The 25,471-nt window shown below is 37.9% G+C and overlaps 1 protein-coding gene across 1 annotated transcript in view; it reads right to left on the bottom strand.

The window, feature by feature from the left end:
* Window positions 1-23,027, bottom strand: part of PCDH15 (protocadherin related 15) — an 850,076-nt gene extending 827,049 nt beyond the window's left edge. Inside the window, exon 1 of the mRNA XM_047824821.1 lies at window positions 22,861-23,027. The gene's annotated coding sequence lies outside the window, so the exon portion shown is untranslated. The remainder of the gene's footprint in view (window positions 1-22,860) is intronic.
* Window positions 23,028-25,471: the final 2,444 nt, after the last annotated feature.

Genomic DNA, 25,471 nt, shown 5'->3' with positions numbered 1-25,471 from the left:
GGGAAACAAAAGCAAAAATGAACTAGTGGGACCTCATCAACACAAAAAGCTTCTGCCCAGTGAAGGAAACAATCAGCAAAACTAAAAGGCAACCGACAGAATGGGAGAAGATATGTGCGAAGGACATATCAGATAAAGGGTTAGTACCCAACATCTATAAAGAACTTACCAAACTCAACACTCAAAAAACAAATAATCCAGTGAAGAAATGGGTGAAAGACATGAATTGACACTTCTCCAAAGAAGATATCCAGATGCCCAACCGACACATGAAAAAATGCTCAACATCGCTCATCCTCAGGGAAATACAAATCAAAACCACCATGAGATATCACTTCACACCTATCAGAATGGCTAACATTAACAACTCAGGCAACAACAGATGTTGGTGAGCATATGGAGAAAGAGGATCTCTTTTGCACTACAGGTGGGAATGAAAACTGGCGCAGCCACTCTGGAAAATAATATGGAGATTCCTCAAAAAATTACCCTGTGAGGTAGCAATTGCACTACTAGGTATTTATTCGAAGGATACAGGTGTGCTGTTTCGAAGGGGCACATGCACCCCAATGTTTATAGCAGCGCTATCCACAATAGCCAAAGTATGGAAAGAGCCCAAATGTCCATCGATGGATGAATGGATAAAGAAGATGTGGTATGTATATACAATGGAGTATTACTCAGCAATCAAAAAGAATGAAATCTTGCCATTTGCAACTATGTGGATGGAACTGGAGGGTATTATGCTAGAAGAAATTAGAGAAAGACAAATATCATATGACCTCATGCATATAAGGAATTTACGATACAAAACAGATGAACATAAGGGAAGAGAAGCAAAAATAATATAGAAACAGGGAATGGGGCAAAACATGAGACTCTTAAATATGAGAACAAACAGAGGGTTGCTGGAGGGGTTGTGGGAGGGGGGATGGGCTAAATGGGTAAGCGACATTAAGGAATCTATTCCTGAAATCATCGTTGCACTATATGCTAACTAACTTGGATGTAAATTAAAAAATAAAATAAAAAATAAAATAAAATAAAATAAAATAAAATAAAATAAAATAAAATAAAATAAAGTTAGAAAGCAAGAAAAAAAATATGTGGAGCTTGGAGACACCTGGGTGGCTCAGCTGGTTAAGAATCTGTTTCTGGCTCAGGCTGTGACGTGATAGCTCATGGGTTCAAGTCCCATGTTGGGCTCTGTGCTAAAAGTTCAGAGCCTGGAGCCTGCTCTGGGTTCTGTGTGTGTGTGTCTCTCTCTGCTCCTCTGCCCCCTCTCAAAAGTGAATAAACAAAAATAAAAATAAAAATATGTGGAGCTTAAATGTATTTATTTTCAGTAAACAGACATGAGTGTTTTCAAAAAAAACCAGCTGAAAGTACATAATATATTGCAATACAACTTCATATTCTGTTTGAGTGAAATAAGTCCCCAGTTTCAAAGTATAACAAAATACTCTGTGTACAACGTTTCTTATAAATGGACTTACGTGTGAGATAGAGAAATACCTCCGTGTTTTCTCAGTAACTTACCAAAAAGTATTCATTACTCATGAAGTTTATAAATCTCGGGTCTATAAAACTTTTTCTTGATGATGAATCTGCTTTTTCAGAATGTGAATAAACCGTTTTTTACTGGATGTCCTCACAGTAGGCAAGTCAGGTATCTAAGACTGGCAAAGTTAACCGTTTTCAGAAATATCACAGAAAGAAAAATCTAGTAACCATATCATTATCTTTCCAGTTAGAACAGATATAATCAAAACACAAAATATGCAACACCATTTCCAAATATAAATTTGTATAGAGAAAAACGCACATTGGCTGAATTTGCCTCTGATGTGAATGATGCTCAATCGAAGGCATTGTAAGATTTACTCCAGCTGCGTTATGGTGGCTACAAGTAGGGGATGCAGACATTCCCCAGGAGTTAGATTATCTAACTGTAATGCCAACCATGCAAACACCATGACCACAAACGTCAATTGGTCTTTGGATGTGTTGCTTGACAAGTCAGTGTTTTATGAGAGGAATTTTATTTCTCCATGGGCCTGTTACAAAAATACATTTGATTGCATTTTCTCAGTAAAAGAAATTTAATGTGGTAGAAAATATCAATATTCATGAATATGCATTTTCCCTTCCTTCCTGTGAAAATGATATACTTTGACTCCTACATTTGTCAGGACATGTAAACCGTTTGGGACCATGCGAGGAGGTGATCTATGTTATTTCCGTACAGAGGAAACAAAAAGTCCCAACTCCACCACATAGCTGCTCCCTTCCCATGGGTGTGAATCATGGGAGAAGTCTTATATTAAACTTTGAGATCAAATCCAGTCTGATTTCTGAATCACTAGAAGGGAGTACAGATATGGTGGATACAGGATACAGGGAAGACCTTATATGTGTTAGAAACAAAGTTTTCAGTTTTAAGTCATTGTGATTTGGGAATGATTTGTTAATACTCCCCTAGTACACACACACACACACACACACACACACACACACACACACACACACTCTCTCTCTCTCTCTCTATTTTCCTACCTATCTATATACACACGCATACACACACATCCTAGTATTAATGAGCAAAATGCATAATAAAACCCGAAGATACCATTTCTAATGTATCAGATTGCCAAAGATTGAACTTGGTAACTGACGTTAGATAAAGTGTGGGGAAACAGACACTGTCTCGTACACTGCTAATATAAATGTAAATGCTACAACTTCTCCCTAAAGTAATTTTGTGATATCTATCATATATTAAGGTATAATTCTTCATTTTCCTAAAGATATACTCATATATATCTCCAAATAACTTTGTATGAGGTGTGAGGATATTCACTAAGGTATCACTTGTAATACCAAGAGACTGGAAATAACCATAATATACAACAATAAGGAATGAATGAATGAATGAATGAATGAATGATGATAGATAACATATAAATGGATGAAATTCTATAGTATTAATAGAATATATTATATGTATCTATTTAAAGAATCATTTATACACTACAATGGAAAGATTTTGAAAGATATGCTAAAATAAGTTTAGTTTAATAAAACCTAAATGTTTATATGGAATCTTAAAAGTTTTACATTTTCCTAAAAGAAAATCTAACACAGTTATATCCCCTATTTGATAAAATATATACAAATATATATTTTCATGATAGTTTTATATAACACTATGAGGTATTCTACTTGAAATCACAAAAATAATTTCTTTTAATTTTTCTCTTATAGACACAAGCTGAAACTATAACAAAAGCCAGGCACTAATCAGTTAAAGCAAAACCTCTTTCACAAACCAATGGCAGGTATATATCCTCTGAACAGAAGCCATTTAACACCTAGCCATGATAGTAAAATAAGCCGATTTTATTTTTTAATTTGTACACATTGAGATATGTAAAGAAAAGGGTAGCTTTTGAATATGTCAAACTTATTAAAATGAATTGTAATAAAGATGTTTCAAGTTTTATTTTCTAATTTTTTTTCAAGTTTTTATTTATTTATTTTGAGAGAGACAGAGACAGTGTGAGGGAGGGAGGGGCAGAGAGAGAATCCCAAGCAGGCTCTGCAGTGTCAGCACAGAGCCTGACACAGGGCTCAAACTCATAAAACCACGAAATCATGACCTGAGCTGAAACTGAGAGTCAGACACTTAACTGACTGACTGAGCCACCCAGGCGCCCCTCAAGTTTTATTTTCTATGCGTAGGAAATACCTCAGGGCATCAGGAAAACATTCATGCCAATATCACCTGGATATTTAAATCTTCCAAGTTTATACTTTCTTCATAGAAAATCCAACAGCAACAATAATTTATATCTTATCTCCAAATCAAATAATTTTCACAGTTGTCGCCCATAGAACATAGAATTATGTAAGACAATGGTGTGCCAGTATACATATGAACAGAGAAATAGAAAAAAAAAAGGCATCTCATCTCTGCAAGAGGTATCTGAATGAACAATTCAGCAATTCTCTCATCGTGTTCTCATACTTACATTTACAGAATATAACTCTTCTGGCAAAAAAATATGTTAATGTTACATTGTTCAACAGGAAACAACAGAGTGGATTGCAAAAGCTAAGTAATGTGTCTGCCGTCCACAACTGGCCCGCTTTGCTCGTCATTCTGGGGATGTGCACTCAGGTCTCGCTTGCTCCTCTGTCTCCCCATCTCCCTGCATCCACCTCTCCCTGTATCAGTTCACCCTCTTTATCCCCATTCAATCTATTCCTGAGCTTGTATGGCTTCTACTTTCAAAGTGCACCCTGGCCTCCTATCCTTCAGTCTGTTTCCAAATAAGCTGCCAAGAACAAGTGTGTATATATGTGTGTGTACATACATATATTTCATATCCACAAGCTAAATTATATGTAATTTGCAAAAATATGTAAATATTACTTGATTCTATATTTATATAATATTATACATGTATATTTTTTTCTCCATTTATCATCCATCCTTTTCTAAATTTTGTATGGAAATCGAAATCCAAGAGAACAGGGTATCTAACTTTAATAGTCACCCAGGGATGATATATTTTGGAAAATTAAAACTGTCTAGTACCAGTGGGACTCTTGTTATATATATAAGGACTGATTTATTCGAAAGAAAAAGTTTAAAGACTCTTTAATAGGTTGGCAGGTTTTGGGGGATATTATTGAAAAGTTTAATGTAATGAGTTTTGCTTTAAGTTATTGTTTTGTTTTTGTTTTTCTTTCACTTAAATTTTTAAAAATTATTTTAGAAACAGAGAGAGCATGAGTGGCAGAGAGGAGCAGAGAGAGAGGGAGAGAGGGAGAATCCCAAGCAGGATCCATACCCAATGTGGAGCACGATGTGGGGCTCCATCCCGTGTCCCTGGGATCATGACCTGAATCAAAATCAAGAGTAAGATGCTTAATCCACTGAGCCACCCAGGTACTAAATTGTTATTTTTAAGGAAACACTAATAGGGAATGTTTATTGAGTTATTTTCAACCATTTTTTTTTAGCAAAAATATGTCTTCATAGGATCAAAAATAACTTTTTTTTTGCTTTTAAAAATTTGGGGTGCCTGGGTGGCTCAGTATGGTAAGCTGCCTACTTTTGCTTCCAGCTCAGGTCATGATCTCACAGTTCATGAGTTCGAGCCCTGTATCAGGCTCTGTGCTGACAGTGTGGAGCCTGCTTGGGATTCTCTCTCTTTCCCTCTCTCTCTGCCCCTCCCCCTGCTCGTCCTGCTCTCTCTCTCAAAATAAATAAGTAATTTTTTTTAACGTTTATTTATTTTTGAGACAGAGAGAGACAGAGCATGAACGGGGGAGGGGCAGCCAGAGAGGGAGACACAGAATCAGAAGCATGCTCCAGGCTCTGAGACATCAGCCCAGAGCCCGACGCGGGGCTCAAACCCATGGACCGTGAGATCGTGACCTGAGCTGAAGTCGGACGCTTAACCGACTGTGCCACCCAGGCACCCCAATAAATAAATAATTTTTTTAAAATTGTTTTTCAACGTTTATTTATTTTTAAGACAGAGAGAGATAGCATGAACGGGGGAGGGGCAGAGAGAGAGGGAGACACAGAATCAGAAGCAGGCTCCAGGCTCTGAGCCATCAGCCCAGAGCCTGACACGGGGCTCGAACTCACGCACGGCGAGATCGTGACCTGGCTGAAGTCGGACGCTTAACCGACTGCGCCACCCAGGCACCCCAATAAATAAATAATTTTTAAAAAATTGATTCACATAAGCATTTTTTACGTTGCTATAGTCTTTCAAACTCTGTAATATTACATTCAGTCTAATATTTATAATATTTAATTTACTTTTAGAATTTGAGTCATATTAACCTTTGTGATATGTATCATGATGTGATGAATTAGTTGCACGGTTTTTTATAGTTTGGAAGAGTTTTCCTACAATAGTTCACAGACCTTATTTTTAAATAGTGGACAATATAATTATATAATCAGTTACTTTGAATTATGAATGGCTCTCATTAGAAGTTAGATGGAAAGAAAAGTCTTAAGTTAAATTTCAGCCAAAGTTAAACAATAAAAATTCTAAGTTATTGAAAATAATAGTTCTTATAAATGTATACCAAGGAAAATAAAAAGCCCAAGCCCACCTTGGGAGTCATTTTAAACCATTTTAAGTGATTTTTAAAAAGGTTAAAATCTGTCCATTTTATTTATTTATTTATTTATTTATTTATTTATTTATTTATTTATTATTATTTTTGTAATGTTTATTTTTGAGAGAGACAGAGACAGAATGTGAGTGGGTCAGGTTGAGAGAGTGAGGGAGACACAGAATGGGAAGCAGGCTCCAGGCTCTGAGCTGTCAGCACAGAGTCTGACACGGGGCTTGAACTCACAAGCTGTGATATCACGACCTGAGCCAAAGTCAGACGCTCAGCCGACTGAGCCACCCAGGTGCCCTGAAATCTGTCAATTTTAGATACAGTTCATAAAAGAAGAGAATTTACCTAGGTTTACATTATTTTAAAAAACGAATGAATAAAAAGCATATACAGACTCCCAGGACTTTATTCAGGTTGTTAACATTGTTATAAACTATGGTAATCAACTATGCAAGCCCTCAAAAGGTGAGGATTACTGGCTGATTTCTCTGCCTTATTCTTGATTACCACATAACTAATGAGACCCATATAATTAATGATCGCCACTGTAAATTTCAATGAGAATTATTTCAACTTGTTGTCTCAACTCCATGATATTCATCCACCTCACGTACCATCTTGGAAAAAAATTCTCAAATTATTAACACATTCAAATCCTACTCCAAGTAGACTGGGCGATGACCACGTAACAGAGTACTATTTTTATACAGAAATGATAAAAACTTTAATTCAGGAAACTAACTTTGAGGTAAAGGTAGTTTATTTAGTTTCACATTATTATTTAATTCAGTGTGAATCTTTTGGATGTCTCCCCTCTAGGAATTTGCCATCTTCCTATTAGGCAGACTGGGCTTGAACACATTAGACAATTGAAGGAAAATATAAGTACATGAAATCCAATACTAAAACACTGATAAAGATAAGTAATTAACATTTTTTTTCAAAGAGACTATTTAAGAAAAGTATACGTAACACTCACCATGTCTCAATGACAAAAATCTAATTGCATGATAAAATCTAATTACAGGCTGCCTTCAGTGAACTCACAGTCTACATAACTCAAATGATCAAGAGTTGATTTTTCCTTTCTCCTCACTACTCAATGTGATTTATCTCTATCATAGTGCTCTTCTTACCATATTGAAATTAATATTCTATAAGCTCTATAAATAGAGTGCTACAGGAAAGGGGGGAGAGATGGTTAATTTTTTTTCCTGAGTAAGAAAATCAAATCAAACGATATTTACGATAGTTACAGTGGGCTTTAAGGACAAGAAGATACGTGTAGAGAAGAGAAGAACAAATTTGCAGGCCAACTGAAATGAATAATCAAAGGTACCTTGTTGTGAAAGACCATGCATACTGAGGTGAGGACGTATCCACGGTTTATCCACGGGTAGCAGCACAGGGTGGGGTCCTATGAGGCTCGGGACAAGAGTGGGGACCGGTTGTGAATTCCAAGGCCCATGAGTGCCAGCTTTGTTTGGAAGTCAACAGCCATCCAATGGAAGATGAAAATCAGAAAGTGATTAGATACAGTAGTGTGGATATTAGATTTTAAATCCACCTCTGAGATTTCAATTAAACTGAGAGGAGAAAACTGTCAGCCCAGCAAAGACATGGTTTCAAGAATGAGGATAATTGGGGAAAGAGGAAAATAATGTGAAGGACAGACTTTGAAGTCCTAAACCTTAGGCTTGAGCCTTGGAGCTGCATTCATCAGTCCGGGAGGCTTGGGCAACCTGCCTACTTCTCTACGGCTCAGTTTGGCTTCTGGAGAGCGGGGCTGCTCACGTCACCCAAGAGGCTGCTGCCCAGCTGAAACGTGGTCACCAGCACACACGGTCATTCAGTGCTGACTCCAGCTAAACACTGAATAAAATGTTTAATGCAATTTCATCACCTTCACACAAGCAGACTGACGGCATGAACTTGGCGATTCGGAATCCGAAGTTGTAGAGCAGAGGGGCAAGGTGGCTAGCGTGAAGGGTGTACACTCGTGAGCACCACACGGAGATGTCCTTGGATGTGTCAGCATGCATGCGCTCAGACAGGCACGCCTGCACCAGTTTGCTCCCCCCCGCCCGCCCAACCCACAACCTCATCTTAGAAAATGCAGGCGTGTGAGATTAGAGTCACTCGTTAGCGATGATGCAGAGGTCAGCCATGGCCCTTATTAAAGTTTCTATTCCAACTTAACAAACCACGCCGAAGTTAAACCCCAAAAGCAGCCCCTCTAAATCAATGACAAAAGGTGATTACTTTTTCAATAAGAAAAATTCATGAGGAAAGTCGGACAGCAGCGGCACGTTGTCTCTCCACAGAAAAAAGAACCAAGGCTCGCATTCATACATGGCCACCGTGAGTGAGGAAGTCTAGACTCGTCCAGTCACTGTTTGTATTGAGAGCACGCATGAAGGCACAATAAAGTTAATGGGTGTTTGTTTGTTTGTTTGTTTTTACATTACATGACTTGGTAAAGGCATCTCAGCTGCTAAAAAATTCCAGGGCTCAAAGAGTAATTCTGTATTTTTATATCTACCAGGTTGAGTTCCTACTTCCTCAGTAATGTTTCCAAACTATCTTTCTTCCCTTCTATTCACATTTATGGGCTTTTGTTGTTGTTGGTTTGTCTTTTCTAGGTTGTAGAGACAAGATTTCCACAATCTTAAAAGTAGAATTCTTGCCATATTACTATTTGTATTTCTTTACCTACATGTGTATTAGATTTACATGGGTATAAAATAGCTCATGCCTAAGTATTTGACCTAATTGATGATAATACAAGCAATTCCACCAATACATATGGGAAATGTTGTATTATTCATTTAAAACATCTAAATACAAAACAGTGTTTTTTAGATATGGTAATGGCAAAATTCCCAGAAGCGAAGAGTCTAAGTATTATGTAAAGTGTTCATAGAAACTGTTAGTCTCTAAACCAATCATTTGTCATTAACTCATGAGTGTTCATATACACTAGGAGACAATTTTTTTTTTGCTTCTAACTCCTTTCCTTATTAACTTATAAGACACAGAAAGCACATTCCATAAGCCAGCAATTAAGGGAGGAAGAAAATACTGAGAGGATAAATATATTTGGAAAATTTTGACATTTTTACCAGCATTCATCCATTTATTAAACAAAAACATTAAATAATAATGTCCATCCCAAAAGACAAACATCAAACACTACTTCCTTTTTTTTAATGTTTATTTATTTTTGAGAGAGACAGAGAGAGCATGAGCCAGGCAGGGGCAGAGGGAGAGGGAGACACAGAATCCAAAGTAGGCTCCAGGCTCCGAGCTGTCAGCACAGAGCCTGACATGGGCTTGAACTCACAAACTGCGAAATCCTGACTAGAGCCGAAGTCAGCAGCTTAACTGACTGAGCTATCCAGGTGTCCCACAAATACTAGTTTCCGTGGGCACAGAGCAGACAGCAGTGAAGATATAATTTTGCCTTAGAGCTGTCCTTCTCTAAACAAACAGGCAGATAATAATACAATGGAGTATGTGTTATAATACAAATAGCTACCAAGACCCTGGGCCTGGGAGGAAAGGTAAACACATTCTTCCTGGACGGGGTAGGGCAGTAGGCGAGCTTGCGTGGAATATGTGGTATTGGAGCATATTCTTGGAGGATGAGTGAGAGATCATAAGATGGACAAGAACATTTCTGGCACAGGTTGTAGGCCAGGCAAAACCACGAAATGTATAAAGGACACAGCATGATCAGGAAACAGTGTATGTTTCACTGGACTTCAGGATCCTTGGGTGTGAGCCAGCTGGAAGAGTAGGCTGAGGCCAGATAGATGCAACAGAAAGCACAGTTATGAGGAAATTTCTCAAAACACTAGATTTATTTTGTCAACTGTTCCAAACCAGCTGCCATGTCGTGAGGCAGCCTGGTGCGAAATCCCAAGGGGCAAGGAATGGAGGCCCACCCGACACCGGTGAAGGAGCCTGGAAGCAGATTTTGTGCAGCCTGCAACAGTCACCTGTGTGAGCCTGGAAGCGGAGCTCACCCCAGCGACTTTGCTTCACAACAGCTTGACTGCAGCACTGTTCAAAACCCTGAGCCAGAACCAGCCAGTGAAGCCACTCCCAGGATTCTTAGCCATGGGCTATTGGAAGAATATGGGTGTGTGTCTTCAGGCTGCTAAATTTGGGGTAATTCATAGCCAATACACAGTTAAACTCAAATGCCTGGTCAAAACCAGTCACCAAACAGTCCATTCATGGTACTGAAAGGTGTGTGTGTGTGTGTGTGTGTGTGTGTGCACGCGCACCCATGTGTGCATGCGTGCACACACACATAGCTGGAGTCCTAGGGGAACAGCATGGGGAGATGGTGGTGGGGTCTAATACCAAAGATCTCAGGTACTTGGCCAGAGTAGTAGATTTCTCCTTTTTCAGCTATTGGAAGTCTTATCTAAACCATTAATCCTCATCATAGTCGTCGTTGCCATCGTCATCATCGACCAGCTAAAGTTCTCCAGGTCTGTTAACATCATTGACTAACTTTAAAATCACTTACAGTGTTTGAAGCTTTGCTTATGACCTCAATTTCTCCAGAAAATCAAATACTGCAACAGGTATGTTAAGATACTACCCTTGATAGAATCTGATGATGGGATGGTCAGTGAGGAACATGCCAGGTGTTTCCCTCAAGTTTCTCCCATGAGGAAGAGGAGTTGCTCTGAACAGGTGAGGTGGGGTCTATGCTCATGGTTTGCAAATGGTCCCAGGAGAGATGGTAATAGGGTATGACAGCAATGAAAAAACAAAATAAGTCATTACCTCGGGCTGCGGATTCATAACAGTGCACAGCAGAAGGAAAGGGGAAAGTCTGTTCTGCTAATCAGTTTTTATTAACAAAGGATTTGTAATAGACATTTCAGATATAAGAACCCACAAACTGTTGCTTCTCTTTTGAAAGAGGAGTCCCTTCAGTGTCTAGATGTGTAGCTATGTCTCTGGAAACACCACACTCCTTGTTTTTGATGCTTTATTTTATCTGTGTTTGGGAGTAGTCTCCAAACAATCCTGTTCATGAAAAGAAGTCAATGGGTGGTGATCTACTGTATGCTTCCTTGCTGTGTGGCTTTTTTGATTGGGTTGGTAGAGTTCATGGCCACTAGAAACTTTCAGAGCATGAAATTCTCCTGATGGAACTCTTCAACTGGAAAAATCGTTAGCGGGGAACCCATTGTGTTCTATAATCCCCCTTCCCTACCACAGCCTCAGATTAAACTTTTGTAAACCTCATGAGTGACAAATCTTGAGTCCATAATGATCTTTCGCATTAACTTATTAATTGTGAAAGCTTTCTGTGGCAGGAGCCAGGGAGTGCCCATCTGGGAGGAAAGGGAGCACGGGGGATTGACAATACTTTTCGACGACGCGATCATCTGCATTTCTGTATTTTACAGACCCTGAACACATGAACGTCATTCTTCAAAGAAACTGGATTTCTGAAAAGGAACATTCTTTACACTCTGCCTAAAATTCTTTCATGACGCTTACATAAACAGTGTGAGAGCTTGGAGAGGATCTCCATGGCCTCTTTAGGCTTTCTACCTATGGGGTAAAGCCACTCAGAAATGTAGCTTTACTGATTTTGTAAACTTTTTTGAGGGGGTGGGAAACAGAGAACCCACTAAATTTAAAGACTAGAAATTGCATGTCCCTCACGTGTTAAGTGCATAAAGGTAATTCTTCAGTCATTTTACGGGAAAAGAGGGGTATTGTTGAAAATTTATATGAAAGTCAAGGTAACATTTAATTATATCTGTATTTCAGAGCTGATAATTTAAAATGTCTCCAATAACTTTTATTGCCAAATTACTTGCGGCTGTGAGGGAAATAACAATATATAATTTTAAAGCATGATTCATAGTGTTTTTTTAGGTTTATTACATTCATCTGCATACATTGAACTGAAATTGTAGACTACTTTCTTCATTTAGATCAAGCTCACAGAAAATGCCACTTGTAAAGGAATATATTTATAATTATTACCCGTGCATCCTCTTATGAATCCAAATAAATATAATCACTCTGTGTGTTTGTGTGTGTCTGTGTGTGTGGGTGTATATGTACATACCTACAGGTGAAGACAATATGTACATATATGAAGTAAAAAGCAATGAAACATTCAATCTTTCTGTGAAACTCATCGCTGCTTTTTAACAGCATGCACTTTTTTTCCAGCAGGATTTTAATTCTACTAAAATTCAGAGAATCAAATTATTTCCTATGGCTTAAACTCTGAAAATCAAAATAACTTCTCTGGCATTTAAGTTTTGATTTCCTCTCAAGTCAGGTGCTTTGTAGATGAAATCTCAGTGGGTTAAACAGTCGTTTTATTCTCTGATTAACCTTTTTGGAGTCAGCTCATGCATAGAAAATAGCTCACAGATAAGAAATGGTTAAAGTTTCTGATTTCAGCGACATAAGATGTCGAAATATACGCTCCATAATTTGTAAGCTATGTCATACGCCTACGCTACTTTTAAAATTAAAACAGAATAATTGCAAATGTCTCTGATGAAGAACTCAAAATAATAAGCTCACCAATCAGGTAAAAGCTCCAATGTCAGGTACAGCACCAGCAAAATGAAACTGGTCTACTAAAGATTGAATGAGATAATGATGCCACACACTTAACATAAACATAGACACAAAGTAAGTACTCAAGTGAATGAAAGCTATTCTTACTAAGACATTGCTACTTATTTCTTATAATTCAGGAAGAATTATAATCTTGACAATTGAGGTTCTCTTGTTTCTTTCCTGATAGTTATACCTTGCTTCATATGAGTAAATGAGCTATGGATAGGAAATATGCAATTCAAATTCTAGAAGATTTCCACTTTGGAACACTGTATTTTAGTTCATTCTATTTTGAAAAATGATCACATCCTAAATAGGTAGCATTTTCTGAGATCGGGCTTCTTAATCTATTGAGTAGAAACAAACTCTTTTCTGAGCCTATCCAATTAAAATAGTAGTGGGAGGGAAATGAAAGAAAATAGTGGGAACTTCAGAGAGGTGTTGGCCTACTGATTCTCCAACTTGGTTTCTGAAGGAAAAATAAGCTCTGAGAGTGTTTTACTTTTCGAGTCACTTAACGTTAAGTGAAATCTGTTTTTATACCATTCACCTTTTTATAGAAAAACTATTTACAGATGGGTTGAGGAAAATTGAATATATTTGAGATCAAGAATTTCCCAGATTAAAGTCTTGGAGGGCTCAAGTCTACCAGAACAGGAGGTAATGCTAAGATCATTACTGGGGGGCAATTCTCACACCTCAGTGATTGTCAGCCATCTCTACAATTTTTTCTAATTTTTGAATGTTTACTTATTTTTCAAAGAGAGACAGAGAGAGAGAGAGAGAGAGAGAGAGAGAGAGAGAGAATGAATAGGGAGGGACAGAGAGAAAGGGAGACACAGAATCTGAAGTGGGCTCCAGGCTCTAAGCTGTCAGTACAAAGACTGACGTGGGGCTCGAACCCATGAACACTGAGTCAAAATTGGATTCTTAGACAAATGAGCCTCCCAGGTGCCCAGCCAGACTCTACTATTTATGGGTAAAATGTCTATGGCTATCAGAGATTGAAAAAGAGAGGTAAGAAAATAGATTTGTCCTCCGAGAAACATATTTAAGAGTGTGAATTTAGATTCAGTGAGGCCTGGGCTTGAGTACAGGACTTCCCTTTGTGAATTACATAAGCCTACCTATTCTGAGATGTCTCACTTATAAAATTGGGGGTGCTTGTAACAGTTCAAGGGTTAAAATGAAATTACAGGCATACATATTTTAGCACATAATAAACTCTCAATAAAAATTAAGTTTTGTGCTAATATTATTATGATATCTTTTCAGACTACAAATAAAAAGTGATCTGAATAGAAAATGAAAACAATAGTCAGTTTTAGAAGGGTTTATTCTGCTTAAAAGAATATATGGAGCAATCAAATAAATGTCAAGGTGTTATAGAAGAATGTCAAATACTAAGTGCTAAGTGTAAAATTCAACATGGCCAATATCAAAAGTGAATGAGACAAAATAATATTCCATTTTTCACTCAAGTTTTAAGAAAATATATTGATGTTTACAAGACCTGTGGAATAAATGAGCCAATACTTTAAATGAATTCCCTCCAAAAAAATTAACACACCTCGTATGAGAGTTAAGCACTGTGTATACATGTGAGCGTGTATACACACACACACACACACACACACACACACACACACACACATTTTAAAACTTCTATGGTTGTCAGAGAAAAAGTAAGAAGCAAAATGGTATTGGAAGCTGAAAGCTAAAACTTTCCCCTTACTCACTTCTGACCTAACAGAGATTATTACTGATAAATAACTATTGTAGCATTTTAATTTTGACACTAAATTTCTATTTTAAATTCTACTTCAGCACCATCATTTCTTATGATTTTATTTATTTTTTTTAATTAAGTGTTTTATATATTATTTATTTTTGAGAAAGACAGAGAGAGTGAGACCAGGGCAGGGACAGAGAGAGAGAGAGAGGGAGGCTCAAGCTCAAGCTCACATGGGGCTCCAACTCATGAACGACGAGACGGTGACCCCAGCTGAAATAGAGTCAGATGATTAACCCACTGAGCCACCCAGGTGCCACATTTTGTTTTGATTTTTATTTGTGTAACTATCCCAAGTACATTTAGCTAGTTACACAAAATGGTGCCATTGTGACTGTCATGATGATGTTTTTATCTGGTGAGTGTGTCTTTCCTGTCAAGCGGTTTTCTTGTAGGATGCAGAGTGAACTATTGTTGACCAGGTCTTTCCAGATATAATATTATTTTTTATTTAATCGTAGTTAATCCATAAGGAGAGACTTACACATTCCTGTAAGTTTTGAAAATACATAGTTTTGGCTTCAAAATGACATCACACCAAATAATCTGCTTTAAAACTTTTGTTTTTAATGTTTACTTTTGAGAGAGAGAGAGAGACAGAGACAGAGAGACAGAGCATGGGTGGGGGAGGGGCAGAAAGAGGGAGACACAGAATCTGAAGCTCCAGGCTCTGAGCTGTCAGCACAGAGCCCGATGTGGGCCTGGAACTCAGGAACTGCAAGATCATGACCTGAGCTGAAGTCAAATGCTTAACCAAGTGAGCCACTCAGGTGTCCCAAAACTTTTTTTGATCACATAACATGACTTCTTAAAGTGTTTATATATATATATATATATATATATATATATATATATATATATATATATATGTTTATATTGTCTTGATGACTATACCTTTGTTATACAGCTTGAAGTCCAGAATTGTAATGCCTCCATTTGGTTTTCCTTTGCAACATTACTTTGTCTCTTCAGGGTCTTTTCTGGTTCCCTACAAAGTCTAGAATTACTTGTTCTAGCTCTGTGAAGAATGTCGGTGTTATTTTTGTCAGGATTGCATTGAATGTGTAAGTCACTTTGGGTAGTATCAACATTTTAACAATATTTGTTCTTGCAATCCATGATCATGGAATAGTTTTCCATTTCTTTGTGTCTTCTATAATTTCCTTCATAAACTTACTATAGTTTGCAGGTACAGTTCTTTTGCCTCTTCGGTTAGGTTTATTCCTAGGTATTTTATGGTTTTGGTGCAATTGTAAATGGGATTGATTCCTTGGTTTCTCTTTCTGCTGCTTCATTATTGGTGTATAGAAATGCAATCAATTTCTGTGCATTGATTTCATACCCTGTGACTTTGCTGAGAATGAAATTTACTTTAACCAATTATGTCATATTAGACATTTACATTGTTTCTAATTTTCCACTATATAGAATGCTATGGATATGGAAATATGAATATGTATATGTATAATATATTTATATATATTATATATATATATGCACAGTTTTGATTTTCTCTAGAAATCTTTACACTTATTTATGCTCATTCCATTTATAATTTCTCATGATTTATCAAAAAATGAAGGAAGGAAGGAAGGAAGAAAGGGAGGGAGGGAGGGAAGAAGGAAGGGAAATTTAGTTCTTACATAGCAATTCTTTTCCATTTATTTGTCACTTCTTATTCCACTTAGATACAATTTAGGCCACTTGCTAACTTCTCTATTGAGTGGCATTTTGCACCTCTCCTTCTTATCTTTGGCAGAGAGACTCCTAAATCAATACTTATCTAGAAAGAAAGCCTTAATATGGGAAGAGAGATGTTTAAAAGTCATGAAGCAATCAAGAGGAAAAACAGGTCCATGTTAATCTGGAATCATCACCCTTTCATTCAATCTAGTCACAGCCACCTAGAGAAAGGGAAAGCCATCCAAATAGAGAATTAAAGAGAAACAGAGTTTACATTCATTTGGCTAGAAATCACACCCACACAGATGGATTTCATGGGCTGGAAGAAAAATTAACAAGTCTGAGAACTAGGGAGGAAGAGAATATTTGAAGGCCTGGGATAAAGTAATATATAAATGAGTTTCCTGAAACAGTTAAAAGATCACTCATAGATCCAGTCACATGGAACCACCCAAGGAAAATTAGAGAAGACTGTTTGGCACGTTTGATAGGATGTTTCGTTAGGTTCTATCATTTGTGTTGAATCTGGTCAGTGCGATATAGATTCTGTGTTTAGGACGATTTTAAGGGAACGTGTTCCTGAGCAGAAACAAAAGCTGTGATTTATTTGCTGCATCTGCCAGAGGAAAGGGAGTGAGATCGGATATTTGTCATCCATGGGGTACTGCAAACATCTTCACATGTGATGCTGGCCAGAACCTGGTTTAAATCACGTCCAGGTCATTCAAAAGCTGTATAATTTTGGTCCACTACCCCTCTAATTCTTTATTCTCAATTCTATCCTTATAAAATGAAGATAATAATGGCTACTGTGAGTAGCTACAGGGAATTCAGAAATCACAGACAAATAAATGTTTTAACACGGTGCCTGGCACAGAACAGCAGACATTTCCCTAGTACCTTCTATTATTATTTCTTCCACAACACTGAGCCACCTTTTCTCTTGCATCGAGAGTAGTCATCGTTCAACTCCGACGAGTGTCATGGTGTATAACTCTTACTGAAGTTACCTTTGATAATTTTGGTGATTTTCCCACACCCTCAGGAAAGGGCTCCTTGATTAATAAGCTAAACAGGAAATTCATTTCCCCATTTATGAAAGAAAATCAATAGTAATCAAGTGATTGTGTTCATGAAAGTAATATCCTCTTCTTCGGAAGTGAGGAAGGGTATGCTTGCCTACAATTTGTTTCTCTTCTTAGGATAAAGATCTAATATCTAAACTGGTGGGGCACCTGGGTGGCGCAGTCGGTTGAGCGTCTGACTTCAGCCAGGTCACCATCTCGCGGTCCGTGAGTTCGAGCCCCGCGTCGGGCTCTGGGCTGATGGCTCGGAGCCTGTTTCCGATTCTGTGTCTCCCTCTCTCTCTGCCCCTCCCCCGTTCATGCTCTGTCTCTCTCTGTCCCAAAAATAAATAAACGTTGAAAAAAAAAATTTAAACTGGTAATAGCATTTTGACAAAGCATTAAAAAAAAGCTTCAGACAATATAATAGTCATATGATATTTCAGAATCTGTTTCAATACTGTTGCTACCTTTAAAAGGTGAGGGGTTTTGTAATGTCATTTGACAGTTTTGAAATACGGGTCACTTGTAAAAGAAAAAAAAAGTACCATATTTGTTCTTCAAATCATGATTTTCTATGTCACAGAAGGAAAAATCCGCCACCTTTTTGAATAAAAGTCATCAAGGTGTATGACCTGGTGGCCCTGTAAATTTCATGATTAGGGCCCTATTTTAAGTGAATGTAATCGGCAGTTACAAGAGTTGTGAAGAACACGTCTGCATGTGTTCCGTGTGGTTGGTGAGTGCCTTTTACTGCATGATGATGATAATGGGAACTGCCGTCCTATCTCACCTGTGAAACCGGAGCTCAGCAGTTCTAACATTTCTAACTTGTGGTCAAGAGCAGAGCAGGTGGAGGGTGACAGGGACAGGATGAGAACAGGTTGGCCTTAGAAACAGAAATGGCTGCATATACTTCTCATCCTCCCATAATTTTATCCAGCATACCTATACTGAATGTAAGGGGATATATATATATATATATATATATATATATATATATATATATACACATGCACACATATACATATATACATATATATGTATATATGTATATGTGTGTATGTATATATACATACATATATGTATGTATATATATATTCATATTCTTAATGTATCCTAATAATACTGGTAAATTAGACACTATGTAGTTGAAGAGAAATGAATAACATGGATATATAAAAATCAGCTTTGCCTTAATGAATATTTTGTATATATTTTTATTTTTATTTAAATTTTTAATGCTTATTTATTTTTGAGAGATAGAGAGACAGACAGACAGAGTGTGAGCAGGGGAGGGGCAGAGAAAGAGGGTGACAAAGAATCCAAAGCAGATTCCAGGCTCCAAGTTGTCAGCACACAGCCCGACGTGGGGCTCAAACTCACAAACCATGAGATCATGACCTGAGCCAAAGTCAGACACTTAACCAACTGAGCCACACAGGCGACCCTGAATGTTTACTTTCGCAGGTTATTTCTAATTATATTCGTTCAACTAACATTTAGTGAAATCCTCAAATAGTTCCATCTTGGTTTAGAGAGGAAAATGTCCATCTTGGTTTAGAGAGGAAATCTAAATTTCCATCACGGTTTAGAGAGGAAAATAAGACACTGAATCTTCTTCTGTGTGAAGCAATTTTCATCTTTATTCTTGTTTGTTATGCTATATAATTTTTCATTTAAACTTTAATTATACTATGCGTGGACATTCTGATTTGTTCCAAACTCACTATCATCGTTCCTTTCTGTTTTATGGCACTGACATTACTCTTTTCCCATGGAGCCTGTATTCTGTGGCAGAGATAGAAATCAAACCAGAAAATACGTAAAAATCCATAAAGTAATCATCCCTATAAGGGAAATAAGGACACTGTGACAGATAGCATCTAGAAGGCTACTTTATAAGGTAGTCCCTCCTTTTAGTCAAAGTGGGTATGCATGGAAGCATATAATACAATGCATCTTTTTAAGACCAAACTTTTGAAGACTGGATATCAGGAAGTGTTCGGTGGAAACAAGGAAGGCCGGAGATGATGGAAGAATGGAGTAGGAAACAAGTTAGTACTAGGTACCAAACAACAAGGACAATTTTCTGGGATTAAACTGGATGTGGGATTAATGGAAAGAGGAGGGATATAATAATGATTTGTAGGTTTAGGGCTTGAAATCTCAGATGGATAACTGTGTCATTTTTTTTTAAGACAGGAATGACTACCTCTATCAAGTAATTCTGTGATGTACATTCTTAGTCGTAAATATCAGTGTAGCAATGATCATATTCTTTAGACAAATTCATAGAAGTAGAGTTTATTAATACTATTTCTATATTCATTATACACATCCCCTGAATAAACATTCATGCCAACTTAAATCCATACTAACTACCAGTGATAATATTGGTTTCATTGGACCCTAAGTCTGTTCTAAACCATTTAAATATTACATATTTTAATCACAGCATAGGTGATTGTTAATTGTATGGCCACTTGACTGGGCTAAGGGATTCCCAGACAGTTGGTAAAACATTTTTCACTGGGTGTATCTGTAAGGGTGTTTCTGGAACAGATTAGCATTTCCATCAGTAGACTGAGTAAATTCTACGGAAATCAGTGCTAGGTGGGCATCATCCAATTCCAGCCCCTTAATTTTTAGGCATTTGGAGTCATACTCAATTATATCACTGACTTTCTTGGTCCCTCAGCTTGCAAACAGGAGTTGATGGGACCCCTTGGCCTCCATAACCCTTTGAGTCAATTATTTAAACAAATTTCCTCTTTTACCTATCTATCCATCCATCCATCTATCCATCCGACCATCCTGTTGCTTGTTTCTCTGAAGAACTCTAATACAGCACCCTTTACAAAAATGTGTACATTTTAGAGTACAGATCAGAAGAGTACTCATGAAGGCATCACACAGGTAATGTGTAGAGGGAGCTGTAGAGTCATTAGAATTTAGATTGTGTTGATATCTTGCAGAAATATGTGATAGGTAGAGCTGATCTCGATAGAGACAACACCTTAGATGGGTAGGAGAGGATAATATAAAATTTTGTAATTATTGTCATGTTCCCTCATTCCTTAGTTTTTACTCATCATGCCTAGGGAGCATGCAGGTATTTGAGGTCTGAATCTTAGGGAATGAAAAATCAGAGGATATGTATGAGACCTTAGAAAAATGAAAGCAGACAATCTTGCTAAGAGCATAGAACTGAGCTCATGATGTTCTCTGTATCTGCTTCTTTGAAGCAATTCTAAAAGGGTTTCAACATGTTTATAATAAGAAATATGGAGCCCTGTGGCTTTACTTGGTGCGCTCCTAACTGCCGATCTCTGTAGGTGATGAATGGAAATGGACCTTGAGCTATCTACTTAAGCTATTGACCTAAGAGCTATTTCAAGTGGCAGGCGAACCTGGTCAGCCCCAAAGCAGGAGAGAACTTGTTAAGTAAGACAGGTGATTAAATTTGTTGCAAGCAAACTCCAGTGAGAGTAGCCTCCTCCAGGATAAATAGGTAGTGCATTAGACAGCAGTATCTTAGAACTATAGATCCCAATGTTCTTGCCCATGCCCTTATTAGCTTAAGGAAGAAGGAGGGTTTAAATATATCACATCCTGGTGTAGCTTCTACTGGAAGTGAATCCCTGACTACAGTTTGAAAAAAATAGAGAGACCAAGACCCCATCCTCAGAAGTTACATAAATAAAAGATGGAGATTCAAGCAATGAATGAATGAACAAATGAATGAATGAGTAAATGACTGAATTACTGAATGGATGGTCTGAAAGCAGTAAAGAAGGGGCAGGGTATAGATTTATGATCATTGAAGAAATCTAGCCTATCTTACTCCTTTATTTAGGGCTTTATTTCAAAGTAATGCAAGATTATTTTGTTAATGCCCAAATCTGTTGGAGACAAAATTCTAATTCTGATTTCATGAAAAATTTTGGCTATTTCATTTCACCAAATATACATTACTACCGAAGTCTGCCAGATACAATGTTCAGGGATGACCATACAACAAATGTAATAAACACATTTGCTCTACCTGCAAGGAATTCGCAGTCTCAAAAAAAGAAAGAAACCCATAAACACATAATTTTGAGAAAGTAAAGAGGTGACACATATCAACTCAGCCCAGTCCACCAGCTTGAGAATGTCTTTTTGGAGGACAGTATCTAACATAAACCTTAAATGTAGGTAATGAGTTAGATAAGTAAATGTTAGGAACTATTAGGCTCCAGGCAAAGGGGGAAACATGACTAAATGCAGGCAATCATAAAACACGTAGATGTTCTATATCATTCTAACATAAGCATCAGGTTGGGGAGAGCTGGAAGATAAGGCCAAGGAAGCAGGTCGGGACCATGATACAAAGGACATGCTGTATGTCATACGTAAAATCACAATGGAGCCACAGACATGCTTAATAGCAGGGTAATAAGGCCGATTTCATATTGTAGATAAATCACTCTGGTAACAATGCAGACAGTGGGCTCAGGGGTACAAGATCTAAAACAAACGGACGTGGCTTCTATTTGCTATTCGATTTGCACCCAGTGAAGCAGACAAGCCCAGGTTAGAATAGGGCACATAGGCTGAGTCTAACAGAGTAGTTTTCATTGATATTTTATAATATATAACTTAGTAAATGCCACGAAAATCACTCCTGTAAATACGTACAAAGTGCAGAAAGTTTCAGTTTTGATGCTGAAAAGAGCATGCAATGAGTCTATAACTACAGAAAAATAGATTCTTGCCCTCATGGCTATATTTCAACCAGATTTATAGCCTTTTCCCCCCACTTATGTGATTAACTAGAATAAAGTTTATGTGTGAGAGAGACACACAGACAGGGGAACAGAATCTGTGATGTGTCATCTTCATTCTTGGAGTGGAAATTCCTTGGACAAGGGAGTGTCTTGGGAAAGAAGTTGTATATGTATCAACAAGATCTGTTTATCATGTGCCAGCCTCTAAAATCTTCAGAGAATGAATCAAAACTGTCAAGATTAACTTTTTATTGCAAATAAATGAAAACATGTCAAATGAAGGCAATGATTAAGATATGATATGGAAATGTCATCGGCTTTGGAATACAAGTAGTTTGGTAATATTTCAGAGAAATGATTGTCTACCTAATTAATTTTATTAGGATAATAAAATAATGGTGATAGTGTATCTTTTCCATTTTGAATATTTAACTGGAGTAAGGAAGCGCCTGTATTTATTTATTTTTATTAAAGAAACGTTTACCTATTTTTAAGAGAGAGAGAGACACAGAGAGAGTGTGAGTGGGGGAGGGGCAGAGAGAGAGGGAGACACAGAATCTGAAGCAGGCTCCAGGCTCTGAGCTGTGAGCACAGAGCCTGATGTGGGGCTCGAACCCACGAACTGTGACATCATGACCTGAGCCGAAGTCTGATGCTTAACCGACTGAGCCACCCAGGTGCCCCAGGGGGAGCCTGTACTTAAAAGAAATACAGTTCTAAAATATTTTGAGAGAGGTTTCAGTTGTAAAGGTAATTTTCTTTTCCATATTAATACCTTTGCCGGTCATTCTTATCGCCTCTACTTTCTGACATCCAGCTTGCTCTGTGAACTTTGCTGCTGTTCGTTTTGATGTCACTCTTGTTTTCCTTTGTCCATAACAAGTATTTTATGTGGGCGTCCAGATGGTCCCTCAGCTCCCACTGCACTCGTTCTCAAGTAGGGCTTCCCGCTAGGCTCCTACCTAAATCGGGGCAAACACCTCCTTCCGCAGGCACAACCTCACAATGGCAGAGGCCACAATGGGGCGTGTGTGCAGTGTGCGCATGCGCCCGTGTGACGTCACCTTCAGTCCTTGAAGTGAAGCCTTGTGACTGTTCCCCCAGGCCCTGATTGACTTCTTTCATTGCAAAGGGAGGGGAAAAGGTAAACAACGCATCATATGGAAGCTACCCTTCCCTCCAGCTAGAAATTGTTTCCTTGATCTCTGAAAGAAGGTCTTGGCAAATCAATTCCTCATAGGGTCTGAAATTTAATCACACGTTGTAGTAACAGCTTATTTACATAATTGTTTGTCTATGTAAATAAGGAACGTTGTGCTTGGTTCCAACAGTCTGCACTTGTTCTTGGACGGATTGAGGACAACGGGAAACGAACCCAGTCCAGGCGTTATTATATATTAGTAACTAAATATGCATTTCCTCTAAAGCGTGCAGCGTTTAAGCCCTTTCACCTGGTTTTACTTTCTGTATAGTGGATATAAGGAAAATATTAATAATTATTATGACACAAATAACAGTGCCTACCATTTATTGTTGTGCGGATTAAATGAGAAAAGAGACCTTAGTGTGTGCTTTGGCCACGGAAACGCTCAAGGAGTCTTAGCAATTACTAACAATCCCTAAATGTGAATCGCATCTTGCATAAAGTAGGGATTCACAAAGATATTGGCCTGATCCCATCAAACAAAAGTCTGAGTGATCCTTTTTCCTCTGATTGTACTAATTCCAATTGATGCTGTCTGCCCCCATCCAGGGGAGGATCATGAGATGATTCTTTATAAAACCGGTAACCAAAACATCAGTTATCTAGTGACAAGAGCTTGCCTCTACGCGTTACAAACACTGACAAATCAATAAATAGCACTGGAAAAGTATTGTGATAGATGCTGCTAGTTTCAAACTTAATCATGTTTAGTTTAGTCTCATTCAATAACAGTGATGATTTGATTCTCACTGTTAGTTGCATTTCTTAGTGAAACAATCCTAACACTATAGTGCCCATCATTCAGAGCTTTCCAATAGCAGTATTAGCAGGTTCATTATCTCTGGGCTGTTGTGGAAAAGAGCAGCCTCTGTAATGGCCACAGACTAGAGTTCAGCTTGTCTGTGTCAGAAAGATTTTGAATTATACTTTCCTTCTAGCTCCTTTTCCCATCCTGCCATAACTTGTTGTCACAGAGCACAGGAGGCGGAACAGAAGTGTTTCTCTACTTGGCATTGCAAGAAATAATTAGTTTGCTTTTTTAAAATTGTTTAATGGTTACTTATTTTTGAGACAGAGAGAGAGCACAAGCAGGGGAGGGGCAGAGAGAGAGGGAGACGCAGAATTCGAAGCAGACTCTAGGTTCCAAGCTGTCAGCACAGAGCCCGATGTGGGGCTCGAACCCACAAACCATGAGATCATGACCTGAGCCAAAGTCTTAACTGACTGAGCCACCCCGGTACCCCAAGAAATACTTATTTTAGACCAAAATGAGACTTTCACTTATTTGGGCAGGGGGAAAAAAAAAGAAAAGTTTTAATCTCATTTCTTTTCTTTACATAATAATCTGATTTTTCAGAAGTTTTCTGAATGTACCATCTCATTATTTTCATTTCAAATTTTATTATTAGCAGTAAGACGACTGTTTATTTTCTGTTCCATTCCCGGACTGCTTTGGGAAAGCCAGAATAGTGGATCACCTGCATATCTGAGAGTGTGCAAACACGGGACTCAGAAATGCCTTGAGGTTCTTTTAAAGTTCGCTCCTTGACCCAGCCAATTACTGTATCTGCTAAACAGATAAGAGGTGGTGTCTCATCACCACTCGGGCTATTCAGGTACTAGGCCTGAACAATAATCCAGAAGAGTTCCACCGATTAACCCATTTGTCACTGTAAAGAAAGAAGACGCCTTTGCTTTAATACTCCGAGTCACTGGGACATATTACTGAAGCACCACTGAGGAGGCCCTGATACAATTTCTTTTCAATAGCGATAGTGTGACTAGGTTCCAGCGACATTCCCTTTCAGACATTTAATCTGACAAACTTGTACCTTTAACATTTGGCAACAAGGGAACTTCATTATCGAAATGGAATAGATTGTCAACCTGAGTTTCTTGAACTCATGTGGCCTTCGACAAGCCACTGACGTCCGTTTCCAGGTCAGTACAGTAAAGGAAAACACAAAGCCTCTCATCTATTACACGGATGAGAATCACAGAACCAAATAACTTTGAGTAGGTATAAACCTCAGAGTCTGTTATTTAGCCCAACAATACACTTAAAAAAATCGCCTCTAATAGCAAACTTTTCTCTGCATGTAAATGTCCGGAGATATCAAAAGACCGCCCAGTTAAAAATATATGCATTTGTTACTTATGTAGTTTAACCTTCATTTGAAAC

This window comes from Prionailurus viverrinus, chromosome D2, assembly GCF_022837055.1.
Source record: "Prionailurus viverrinus isolate Anna chromosome D2, UM_Priviv_1.0, whole genome shotgun sequence".
NCBI lineage: Eukaryota > Metazoa > Chordata > Mammalia > Carnivora > Felidae > Prionailurus > Prionailurus viverrinus.
Note: the sequence above shows the minus strand (reverse complement) of the source record. Positions and strands in the feature narration are given on the sequence as shown.